Source organism: Choloepus didactylus, chromosome 6, assembly GCF_015220235.1.
Source record: "Choloepus didactylus isolate mChoDid1 chromosome 6, mChoDid1.pri, whole genome shotgun sequence".
Taxonomy (NCBI): domain Eukaryota; kingdom Metazoa; phylum Chordata; class Mammalia; order Pilosa; family Megalonychidae; genus Choloepus; species Choloepus didactylus.
Window position 1 is genome coordinate 4,313,488 of NC_051312.1, and position 12,348 is coordinate 4,325,835.

At 49.4% G+C, this 12,348-nt stretch overlaps 1 pseudogene; it reads left to right on the plus strand.

Annotated features, from left to right (window-relative positions):
* Window positions 1–12,348, plus strand: part of LOC119536392 — a 32,950-nt pseudogene that overhangs the window by 18,150 nt on the left and 2,452 nt on the right.

The window sequence follows — 12,348 nt, forward strand, 5'->3', positions numbered from 1 at the left end:
CCTGATTGCACAGTATTACAGTATTGAATAGAAGTGGAGAGAGCAGACATCTGTGTTTCATTCTTTATCCTGGAGGGAAAGCTTTCAGTCTTTCATCTTCAAGTATGATATTAGCAGTAGGCTTTTCATAGTTGTTCTTGATCAATTTGAGGAAGTGCTCTTACATTCTTAGTTTGCTGAGAGTTTTTTTAAAATTCAGGAATGGGTATTGGATATTATTGTTAAGAATATTTTTGTTAAATACATATCTATTGATATGATAATATGGATTTTCCCTTTTATTTCATTAATATGTTAAATTACATTGATTAATTTTTAAATATTAAACCAACCTTGCTTCCTGAGATAAAACCCATTTGGTCATGATGTAGTATCCTTTTTTTTTTTTTTACTTTTATTTTGAAATAAATTCAAACTTACAGGAACAGTTGCAAAAACAATACAAAACCCATGCACAGAACTCCAGCATACCCTGACCCGCCTCCCCTGATACCCCGATCCACCAACTTTAACATCCTGTCACACCACCATTTCTTTCTTTCCCTCCCTCCTTCCCTATCTATCATCCATCATCTATTGCTCTGTCTTCTGAACTTATGAGAGCTAGCTGCACACATCCTTGAACAAACAATATAATTCACATATACATTTCCCATGAACAAGAACATTCTTTTACGCAATCCCATTAAGCACAGCTAAGAAATTCAAGAAATTCAACATTGATACAAAGCTTACCTTCTATGTTTCCTTTTTTTTTTTTTTTTCTTATGTCCCAACTGTGTCCCTTTGAGCCTCCTCTCCTCCATCCTCAGAGCTCATCCAGGATCACCCTTGGCATTTAATTGTCGTTTCCTATTTAGACTGCCTTTTTCTTTTTTTCTTTTTTCCAATTGTGGAAACATATATACAGCCTAAATCTTCCCATTCCAAACCCTCCCTAGCATTCCATTAGTGGGATTAATCACATTTAGAATGCTGTAATGCTATCACCTTCCCACCATCCATTACTAGAAATTTCTCTTCACTCCAAACAGCAACCCTACACTCCTTTCTTAACTCCCCATTGCCCCTTCCCCCACTTCTCATAACCCATACTCTACTTTTCATCTCTATGGTCATATTCTTTGATAATTTCTTTGTGTTTACTGTGGGGCTTAAATTCAACCTCTTAAATCCATAACAACCTTGGTTTTCTTTGATACCGACTTAACTTCAAAAGGACACGTAAACTATGTTCCTATACTCCTCCATTCCCCCAGCTTTATATAGTTCTTGTCTAAAATTACATATTTTACATTGAGTCCAAAACCACTGATTTGTCATTAGAGTTTATGTATTTTATATCTTGTAGGAAGTAAATAGTGGAGTTACAAATCAAAAATTATTGACATCTATTTGTATTCCATTGTGGTCAGAGTGCTTTGAATATATTTAATTGTTTTTTTTTTTAATTTATTGAGGCTTGTTTTATGTCCCAGCATATGGTCTATTCTGAAGAAAGATCCGTGATCACTAGAGAAGAATGTGTGTCTATTTGGGATGTAATGTTCTATATATGTCTGTTAAATTTTTCTCTATCTCTCTCTCCTTTCTTTGTTTCTCTGTCGGTAGGGCTCCCTTTAGTATCTGAAGTAGGGCAGGTCTTTTATTAGCAAAATCTCTCAGCATTTGTTTGTCTGTGAAAAATGTGAGTTCTCCCTCAAATTTGAAGGAGAGTTTTGCTGGATAAAGTATTCTTGGTTGGAAATTTTTCTTTCTCAGGATTTTCAATATGTCATGCCACTGCCTTCTCGCCTCCATGGTGGCCGCTGAGTAGTCACTACTTAGTCTTATGTTGTTTCCTTTGTGTGTGGTGAATTCCTTTTCTCTTGCTGCTTTCAGAACTTGCTTTTTCTCTTCAGTATTTGACAGTCTGATCAGAATATGTCTTGGAGTGGGTTTATTTGGATTTATTCTATTTGGAGTTTGCTGGGCATTTATGCTTTGTGTATTTATATTGTGTAGAAGGTTGGGGAAGTTTTCCCCAACAATTTCTTTGAATACTCTTTCTAGACCTTTACCCTTCTCTTCCCCTTCTGGGACACCAATGAGTCTTAAATTTGGACATTTTATTTTATCTATCATATCCCTGAGATCCATTCTGATTTTTTCAATTTTTTTCCTCATTCTTTCTTTTGTTCTTTCATTTTCCATTCTGTGGTCTTCAAGGACGTTGAGTTGTTGTTCAACTTCCTCTAATCTTGTATTATGAGTATCCAGAATCTTTTTTATTTGGTCAACAGTTTCTTTTATTTCCATAAGATCTTCTATTTTTTTACTTACTCTTGCAATTTCTTCTTTATGCTATTCTAGGGTCTTCTTTATGTCCTTTATATCCTGTGCCATGCTCTCGTTGTTTGATTTTAGGTCTTCGGTTAATCGTGCCAAGTACTGTGTCTCTTCTGATCTTTTGATTTGGGTGTTTGGGTTTGGGTTCTCCATATCGTCTGGTTTTATCACATGCTTTAAGATTTTCTGTTGTTTTTGGCCTCTTGGCATTTGCTTTACTTGATAGGGTTCTTTTAGGATATGTAGGATTATTCAAAGACTACTCTCTGATTTGTCAGATCTACAGCTTGGTGACATACACTTTCTCTAACCAACCAGTGGATGGCGTACACGAGTCACCTATTCCCCTCAAGTCAGTTCTCCCTGACTTTGTCTTTGTCGTGTGTGGGGATCTGGTTCTTGTGGGGTCCAATTGGTGAGCCAAGTTTGGGTGTGTTGTTGGTGCTGTCTGCCCTGAATGTGGGGCATGTGTCTGGGCAGTTAGGGAGGCAGGGCAGCTTTAATAATCAAACCTCCCAGGTGTTCCTGGACATTTAAGGCTGTTGCAAGAGTCTAAGCTTTCATTTCAGTCTCGCCACGGATTGTCTCTGCCGCTGACCCACAAGTCCTTGGTATTGGTGTAGGGTCCCTGGGATTTCCGAGCGGGTCCCCCTTCCCAGCTGTGCTCTTCCAGAAACACTGCTGAGGGAAGGCTGTGCCATGTCAAAAGTGAACACCAGCCTCCAGGGAAGCCCTGGGCCTCTGGGCCATGCAGGGGCATTCCCAGCCTGCTGTAAAGATGGCTGAACGGGGCATGTTAATTTCTTCCTTTTCGCACAGCTCCACCTTCCGAGCTCCAGGACAGTTAGCTGTGTGTGCACTAAAGGCCACTGTCCACGGCCAATACTGTGGTGTGTGCATGATGCTGTGGGAAACACTCTTGGCACCGTTCTGGGCTATGGCTCCATCCCCGGGCAGGAGTGTCTCCAGCCCGCTGGGGAGATGGCTGCAAGGGGTGCAGTTTCTTTCTCCTTTTGGCTCTCCCCTCTGCCCCCCTGGCCCTGAGGGAATTAGCAGTGGTCTATCCTCCACTCCAGACACCGAGGCGTTGGCTACAGCCCGCTCCTGCCATGCTTCTCTGAGCAGTTCTCACTGCCATATCTGCAGCCACTCCCAGGTTTTTCTCGTTTTGTTTTGTTTTTAAAAGAACTAGTCCATCTCCAAATGCCAACCCATGGTTTCCACTCACCGCAGCATGGCCGCAGGAGTTTCAGCCAGCTTACTCACTTGTTTCAGAATGCAGACTCCCGGTTTCACCAAATGCATGGTCCCTGTGGATTTAGCAGACCTTGTCCAGCTGGTGCATCACTGGAACTGGTGTTCTGGGTCACTTTCTGGCTTTTATCTAGTATTTTTCATGGAGGTGTTTTTTTGCCATGTCTCACCTGGCTGCCATCTTAGGTTCCCCACCCCGTATCCTTTTTATATATTGTTGGATTCAATGTGCAAAAATTTTGTTTCGAATTATGTCTATGTTCATGAGGGATGATGGCCTGCAGTTTATTGTCCTGTGATGTCTTTGTCTTTATCGGATTTGGCATTCTGTCTTTCAGGGATCACTGTCCTTTGTGCCTCATGTTTAATAACTTAAAAAATGCTGTTTCACATACTTTGTCTGCTTTTTCAGTTGTTTTTTATTTTCAGTTTGGAGGGAAAATCCAGTCCCTGTCCTCCATCTTAGTTAGAACTGGAGGTCCTCTTGACTCACTTTTGCTGCATTTAATACTTGAAGTTCCTGGTTGCTGGCCCAGGCTCAACAGTTGAAAGGAGCCAACTACCCAGACTCCTGCTGAGCTCTGGACAGCTCCATGAGCTGCTATTTCACCCAAAAATGAGGCCATGTGCTCCCATGACCACTCCACGTCCTTTTGGACTAGCAGAGACCACCTGGTCACCTTACTAACTAACATGTGAGCCTCTTTAGCAGTACCCAGTTTCTCCTGACATTCAGGTGCCCCTCAGAGGCTCACAGTGTTCTCATCAGTGCACAGACAGTTCCTTAGAGATCCACAGGACCCTTCTTCCTTCTTTGCTTCTGTTCGGGAATTACTGCCAACACCTGCATGTATGGTTTAGTAAGAAAGCCTCCAGGCTTCCTGTCCAGAGCAGTCCACCCTTTCGGTCTCACCCAAGGCCCCATCCTAGGCACCCCTCTATGGGGGAGGAAAGCTTGCCCCTCAGACCCTTTGACTGCCCCCCCGGTCATTTCCCCCTCTGCTTCTCTCCCTGCAGACTTAGCAATCGGTCAGGGATGCCCTGCACCCTCCTTACGAGGCCAGTGTGCTCTCTTGTCTAGGAACAACCATCGAATCCGGAGACGGAGTGACATCCTTCGTGCCCATCATTGAAGGCTGTCCTTTGCATCAGTCCATCGTCCAGCTGGACATGGCCGGCCAAGACCTAACCTTGTACCTCCTGCAACTGTTGACAGAGAGTGGGCACGATTTCACGAGCACAGGTAGGAAATGGTTCTTCCCCCTCAGGTCACCCAGGCCCTGGACCGTCACATCCTTCTTGGTTTGCTGCAACCCACAGCCTTCCGTTTCATAAACCTAAAGCCACCTAACCAGCATCTGAGTCCTACATGTAATCCTCTTTATGTAGAGAGACGTTTAGCCTAGCAAGGCACTGGGCTAAGCAAGCACTTCACAATCACCCTCTCGTCACTCCTTACTATAATCCTAAGAAAGGGAGCGATTATTTCCATTGTACAGGGAAAGAGGCTTAGAAGGTTGGGTGATTTGACCAATATTCCATAACATCCCATGAAAAGTAGGTGTCACAGCTGAGCTGTGAACCCGAAGCTCCAGGCCTGGCATTAACTAAGCCTCGTGCCACCAGTCCAGTCCAACACCCGGTTGCTGGAGCAAAGACCCAGCCTGAGCAACCTGCATGACCTCCAGGCCCAGGAGCCGGTAATACTTCATTGGCCTTCATGGCTTCCCAGGCAGGAGATCCATGTCTAAAGCCCAGCAAGGTGGGGAATCTTAAAGAATAACAGCAATTAAAGAGAAGGCAAGGAAAAGTGAGCAGGGTTGGCTGGGGTTGTGTCCCAGCGTTCTATCAGGCACTCACACTTAGCCAGATCGTCACGTGCTTGCTTGGTCCAGTTCTCACAACCATCCTCTGAACGATGATTAATCCTGTTTTTGCAGATGAGGAAAAGGAAGGTTTAGGAGGGTAAGAAAGTTGGTAAATGGCAGAGGTGGAATTTGAATCCAAACTATGTGAGGCTAAAATATCAGGAGAGTTCAGGGTCCTAGAAGCCAAGGAAAGAGAAGAGAAGTGGTTTACAACCCCCATTGCTGAAAGAAAAGAAGTCAAGGAAGAACTGAAGAGGTTTTGTGGTTTTTTGAATCTTGAAGGACAGCCTAGAGCATGGCAGGGGCAGTTGGGACGGAGCTGGTGAAGATGGACGCGTGATACCATTGGACTGTGGAGTGGGTGGGATGCCCATGCAAGGCAGGGCAGGGAGCTCCTGCTTTGCTACTTCAGATATGATGATAGAAAAAGCATAAAAACACCACAACAAAAAGACACAGCTGGGTTTAAAGCATGTTGTCAGCCACCCAGAAATGGGAAGGGGTTGTAAACTTCCAGAAATTTCCAGGAGAGGCAGCGTCCCGTAAGAGGCAGGGCTTTTTTCCCACAAGGGCGGTGCACTCTGCCACACTCTGAGCTGCACGATCAGCACTTATTCCATTAGTGGTAAGAAGTTGAGTTTAGTTTTCCAGCCCCCAAAACACACACAATATACAGTAGGGCATCTTATAAAACACAGATGTTTCAAATCTTTGCATCTGAGGTCCAGATATCCTGATTCAACCTTTCTCTTCCCCCAAGACATTAGAGCATGAGATAAAAATAGAAATAGCAGCTAAAATTGTACAGCCTCGTCCTCGCCACCAGGAGCTGGCACCTTGAGAAACATGCTCCCTGTAAAACTCGCTTCGGGGAACCCACCCTGGGTCCGTGCCCTCTTCTGTCTGGCCCGCCCCCTCCCTCCCACAGGTGACCGGGAGTTGGTTCAGGACATAAAAGAGAAATGCTGCTATGTGGCTTTGGACTTTGACAAAGAGAAGGCAAAAGCTGAGTCACCCTCCTGCAAGCAGAAGTACCGGCTGCCCAACGGGCAGGAGGTTGGCATCGGAAGGGAGAGATTCCTCTGCCTCGAGGCGCTGTTCCAGACAGAGCTCATAGGCAAGTCCGCGGCGGGGCAGAAGTGGACAGTGGCGTGTGGGGGGGGAAGCAGGAGCCGGGTGCGGGCGGGGATTCTGTGTGGGTTGGAATCTACTTGGAAATGATGCCCAATTCCCAAAAGTCCTCGAATATCTGCGAACACTTAGTAAGCACCTACCATCTGCCTGCCACGTGCAGACCCTTGTATACGGGTTGAATCCTTTAATCCTCTCTGGAATCCCAGGTTATCCCATTTTATAGATGTGGAAATTCGCCCTTGGGTATTACATCTTTCGTGGTGCGCGATTACATACTACACTGGACTGCAAGTCTTATCTATTATAATGTATTATATATCCCCACCTGCTCACAAACTAATTTGAAATGTAAAAATTAAGGCGACTAAAGTAGAAAAGTAGAAATCATAGTTTGGCAGGAGCATTAGAATTTTGGTCGACATAGAGATTTCAAGCAAGCCCTTGAGTTGAGCAAGCTCTGGCAGGCATGTCAGCACAAGAAAAACAATAGATTACAAAACGCCCACTGTTTGGGAAAATGAAGTATGCCAGGTCGTCATGGAAAACCAAATTTTTCCTGGAATCAAACTCTTAAATTAATTTGTTACATCCCTAAGGGACAAAGGAGAATAAAAGGGAACTAACGGTGTCCCCAGTTCGAACGTTCATGACCCTCATGACGTGGTTTAATTTAGCTGGCTTTGTCTCGGTTTTCCCTGCAATTCAGTCTCAAAACACATTTGCCCCCCACATCTGAAGTGGGGACATGAAGAAGCAGTTGAGGGAAGGTCTCCAGACATGGGGTAAGGAATCTGGATGGAATCAGGGTTCGGTGGAATTACAACCACTATCACCCTGATAGGCAGGTGTTCGCTGCAAACACTCATTGGGTCAAGCACATCCTAAATGGTTCCCGTGAATTAGGGAGCTGGTCCTTAGCCCTGTTGACCCTTATCCCAACCATATGCAATAGGTGCCACCACAGTGAGGAAACTGAGGCACAGGCAGCTCCTTCCTTCCTAAAGCTCGTGCTGTGAACTGACAGCAGTGCAGCAGGTACCTTGTAAGGGCCCCTTGCATCCAATCGGAGTTTATTTATATGGCCAATGATGAGTGAGAAAAGTAGCCATCAGTACAATTTTTCAAAGGCTACCTGAGCAAGGACCTGCCTCCACAGAAATCCTTTTGCAAAGTAATTGGTATCCAGGTGTTAAAAATTAATATTGTTGCTCACATTTGAATATTAATCCCCTTGGGGAGAGGAGGAGCAGTGGGCTATGCCGGGCAGCCTTAGCCGCTGGCCCTCCCCGGGTGTGGGAGCTCCCATGCACTTGGGTCGGACCCCGCGAGCTCCGTATCAGGGTGCTGATGCTTACCTCCACCCTCCTAGCAGTCTGAGATGGGGACCCTGCATCCCCTGCACCCCAGCTGCAGCCCGGCGCCTGCGCCCCAAGGCTCCTCTCTCCCGCTGCCCACAGGGAGGAGCGGCCCGGGGGTCCACGTGGTGGCCCAGCAGACCGTCAGCTCCTGCAGCCCTGCCCTCTGGAAGGCCCTCTTCAGCAGCATCCTCCTGGCGGGGGGCACTGGCTGCTGCCCCGGCATGCAGTTCCGGATGCAGCGGGAGATGTCCGCCCTGGTCTCCCCCTCGCTGTCCGTGAAGGTAGGGCCCCCCGTTTCATTCCACTGTGCCTCTGGTGCACCAGGCAGGGTCCCAGGACCCAGGATGGGGGGGAGGGTGGTGTCAGGGAAGGAAGCATAAGAATGCTGGGTGCTCCGGGGGTGGGGTGGGGTTGGGGACAGCAGTAAGGAGAGAGGTTGACCACACGTTACAAGGGGGATAAGCCCCAGAGGGTGGGGGGCAGGCAGGGCTTGGGAGGCCTTAAGTAGAGCGAGGGGCCAGCGCGGGCTCCCCGAGAGGGTGACCCTGAGGTGGACACACAATAGAGGCGCAGGGGCCATGTGGCTGTCTGGGGAAGGGCCTTGCAGGCCGCAGCCCAGAGCAGGGGCCTTGCTTCCTGGAGGGATGGTGCTGAGAGGCCGGGGTGGGCAGTAGAGGACGTGGGAGATGCTGGCCACAGCTTTCACCCCAGGAGGCGCTGAAAGCCCCAGAAGCACCCGACCCAGCCAGGTCCGGAGGGTGGTCTGGCTGCCGGCAGAGGGGAGGCAGGCTTGGGAGCGGGAGCCATGATACCGGGGGAGATGCCGGTGGCTCAGGGCAGGCCGCGGTCACTCTCCGCATGGCCACTGCAGAGGGCTGTGGTGGCCCCAGGTTTTCTGGGAAGACGGGGTTGGCACCCCAGAGACGGGAAGACCTCCAGAGGGTGGGGGCTGAGGAAAGGGCTGCGGAGGGTTTTGGGCAGATCCGGGCATCCGTGTGCAGATCTGAAAGAGGGCTCCAAGCTGGGAGAGGGCTCGGGCCGCTGACGCTCCCTGGGGCGTTTCCAGCAGAGTGGTGGCACTGTGGCCAGGTGAGACCCCCGGGGGGCAGTGGGGACGGACACAAGGCCAGAACTGGGCACGGCAGCCCCGGTCAGTCCAGCGGGGAGAAGCTGCAGGACCAGCAGCGGCCAGCGGAGAGGGAGCCACGGAGCCTGGGGACCCCGGGGAGCAGAGCCCAGAGGCCGAGCAAAGGCCGTCTTTGTCACAGGAGGGGCGGCAAGCGGGGAGGCCTGGCACCTTCAGGCAGTAGGACAAGGCCTGAGAGCTCCTGCTGCAACAGTGAGGGGGCGTCCGAGACGGGCAGCAGCTGCAGTCCAGTGGGAGAGGCTGCCGGACGGGCACTCGAAGGAGCTCCGCTGTGACAAAGAGAAATGGGCCACAGCTCAGGGGCCGGGGTCAGGGGTGTGACCGTGGCTGTGGTTGTGGCTATGGTTGGCGTTTGCAGCTGATGGCGAGGGACCCACAGGGAAGGATGGAGAAGAGGCAACGCTTCCCAGACAGCGCCAGCCAAAGCCTCCCTCCCGGCTGGAAGGTCCCTGCGCAGGTCGATGAGGACCCCAACTCCCTGCACTTGTCAGTGGGCTTTCTTGGCATTATCTGCAGAGGAAAAAAATACTAGCTTCCCACCCAGTTTGTAAAATTGCTTTTCCTTTTTCATAAAATCAGTGCATGGGCATGAGAGAAAATGTATAAGCAAAGTAGGAGCAGTGGATTTTAAATTTCAGTTCCACAGAGAGAAAGTGGGCACACCCCCTCCCCCGTCTCCCCTGCCAGCTCAGCTCGGGTGCAAGTCCCCACTGGTCAGGACGGGGCTGGAGGAGGGCGGCCACCGAGCCTCTGCCCACTTACCTCGGCCACTGCTGCCTTCGCTGGGCCCTTTGGGTCCCTAAAGGCTCTGCCCTTCTCCCCCTGCAGCCGGGCTCCAGGGAGGCCCTTTGTGGTCCTGGGGGACACTGGGCTGGGGGCTAATGTTGCCTGCTTCTGTCACCAAGGTGCCCCTAGCAGGTGGTTGTTTGGGGATGGTTGGTGCAGGGTGCATCTCCTTTGCTGGTTCTGGGGCCTTCCCTTCTCAAGCTGGCCTGCAAGCTGCTGCATGTCCTCGGACCCCTCTGCCATGGGGTCACAGGAGACCCCTGTCAGCATGGTACCCCTCACAGCCCCCCGGCCCAGTCCCCTGCTTCCTTTAGCATCCTCCCCAGGGGCACGGGGAGCTCAGTACTTCTCTCCACTCCGACACCGTCTCATTTCCACGTCCCTTCCACTTGCCCCCCACCCCAGCTTTGGCACAGGATGCCCTGCAAGGCCCCTCCTCCCAGGGCCCAGAGGAAGGAGGTATGGACATAATCCCTGTTGTCCTCAGCACCTCAAGTGTCTCTAGAAGAGTCTATCACCCACCACCCCACCCAGGCCAGGGTCCCTGGTGTGTCCCCTCGGAGAGAACACTCTGGCTGGCTTCCTCGGTGCATCTGCCCCCTGCTCCCCACCAGGTCACTCCCTGCCTGCCCCACGGCGTTCCCTGCACTTTTCTCTTTCAGGTGTAAGCTCAGTACCCAGCTCTCCCCAGCTCTGGCTCAGAGCCCTTCCTCTCCTGGCAAACCCTTGCTCACACAAATGCCAGCTCTGCTTCATAGACCAGGGTGAGATTTAAAAGTAAACATGCAACAAAGAATCCCATGCCCGTCCTTCCTCCAGGAGAGAGTGCTGTTGGAGCAACAGAGAAGAATCTGGAATTCTGTGGAGAGACAGATTCCTCGGCTGGTGTTGCACAAACATTATGCCACTTCCTCCCCCTTCCAAAGTCTGCAGCCCTTTTTGTTTCATCTTATATAATATTATAAACATTTATATACCATTAGAAAATGACTAGCTGACACATCTTTGCATAGCCAAAGTCTACAGCCATGTTGTATGTTTTCTCTGCCTCTGCTCTTGGCTCTCCAAAGCCCATGAGGCTGTAGCATGTAATGAACTTTTACTAAGTCACTTAGTCCGGAAGGGAAAACAAATTAAAATTTAGTATTGCAGCACTGTAAGTTTCTCAACCACCTTTGCAGAGGATCTCCAGCCGTCTCCATGTCCTTCAGCCAAAGAGCTACTCTTTGGCCCCACCTTCACCTCCCCTGTCCCCTGAGTCCTCAAACCACCCCCACCCCGACCAAAAAAAAAAAAACAAACAAACCTCCCCCTGAAGCGTGGAGGTAACACCATTTCCTGTAACTTTATTGTAATTTAGCTCTTTCTCTGCCTACTTTCTCTCTTGCCAAGACTATCTTTGAGGGAGACAGGGAGTAGAATCACCTTTAATAATTTGCAAAGCCCAAATTATTAGTCGGGATTCTCTAGGGCAACAGAACCGACAGGAGACATCTGTATATGTTGTGAGATCTTTATAAGAATTGTCTCACACAGCTGTGGGGATGCAGGAGTACAAATTCCATAGGGCAGGCACAAGCTGGGAACGCTGATGAAGGTTTCTGATGAATTCCTCAGGAAAGGCTGGCTGGCTGAAGAAGAGAAGGAAATTCTCTCTTCCGACTGCTGAGATCCTCACTTCTCCTTTTAAAGCCTCTGAGTGACTGGACTGGAGTGTTGAAGGCCATCTCCTCAGTTGGTTGTAGAAGTCATCAGCCACAGATACAACCAACTTACTGATGACTTAAATTCATGAAATGTCCTCCCTGTAACAGCCAGGCCAGTGCTTGCTTGACCAGACAACTGGACACCATCCCCTGGCAACATTGACACGTGAACTTGACATCACACCCATTATAGTGTTTGCCTAAAGAAGAGACGAATTCTTTCCCTAAAATGAACTCATCCACCCTCAGAGAGCGGCTTGTCCCAATGGGTCCACCTTTAAAATTGTTTCTCCCGACAACCCGAACCCTGCTGTGAGGAATATTTTGGGCCAACACTGGGGGCGACATTCCCACTTATTTCTGACGAGTGGTATTTCCTTGGAATACATTTCTAGATATGGAGCTGCTGAGCCGGAAACGTATGCACGATTTCGGGCTTTTGCAGCATTTGGCAGAAGGCTCGCGGGGCCCTCCCACCCGCAGCCCTGGCAGTGTGTGTGGGCGAGGCGGCTCCACCACATCCGCTCCAGCACGGGGGCTTCTGCATCCGAAAATCATCTGCACATTGGTAGAGACAGAAAGTGGATCAGAGGTTACAGGGCCCAGGGGAGAGGGGAAAGGGAGAGTTACTGCTTGGTGGGTGCAGGGATTCTGTTTGGGGTGATGGGAAAGTTTCAGTGCTGGAAGGTGGTGATTGTAACACAACTGTGTAAAAGTAATTAATGCCACTGAATTGCACACTTAAAAATGATTAAAATGGCAAATCT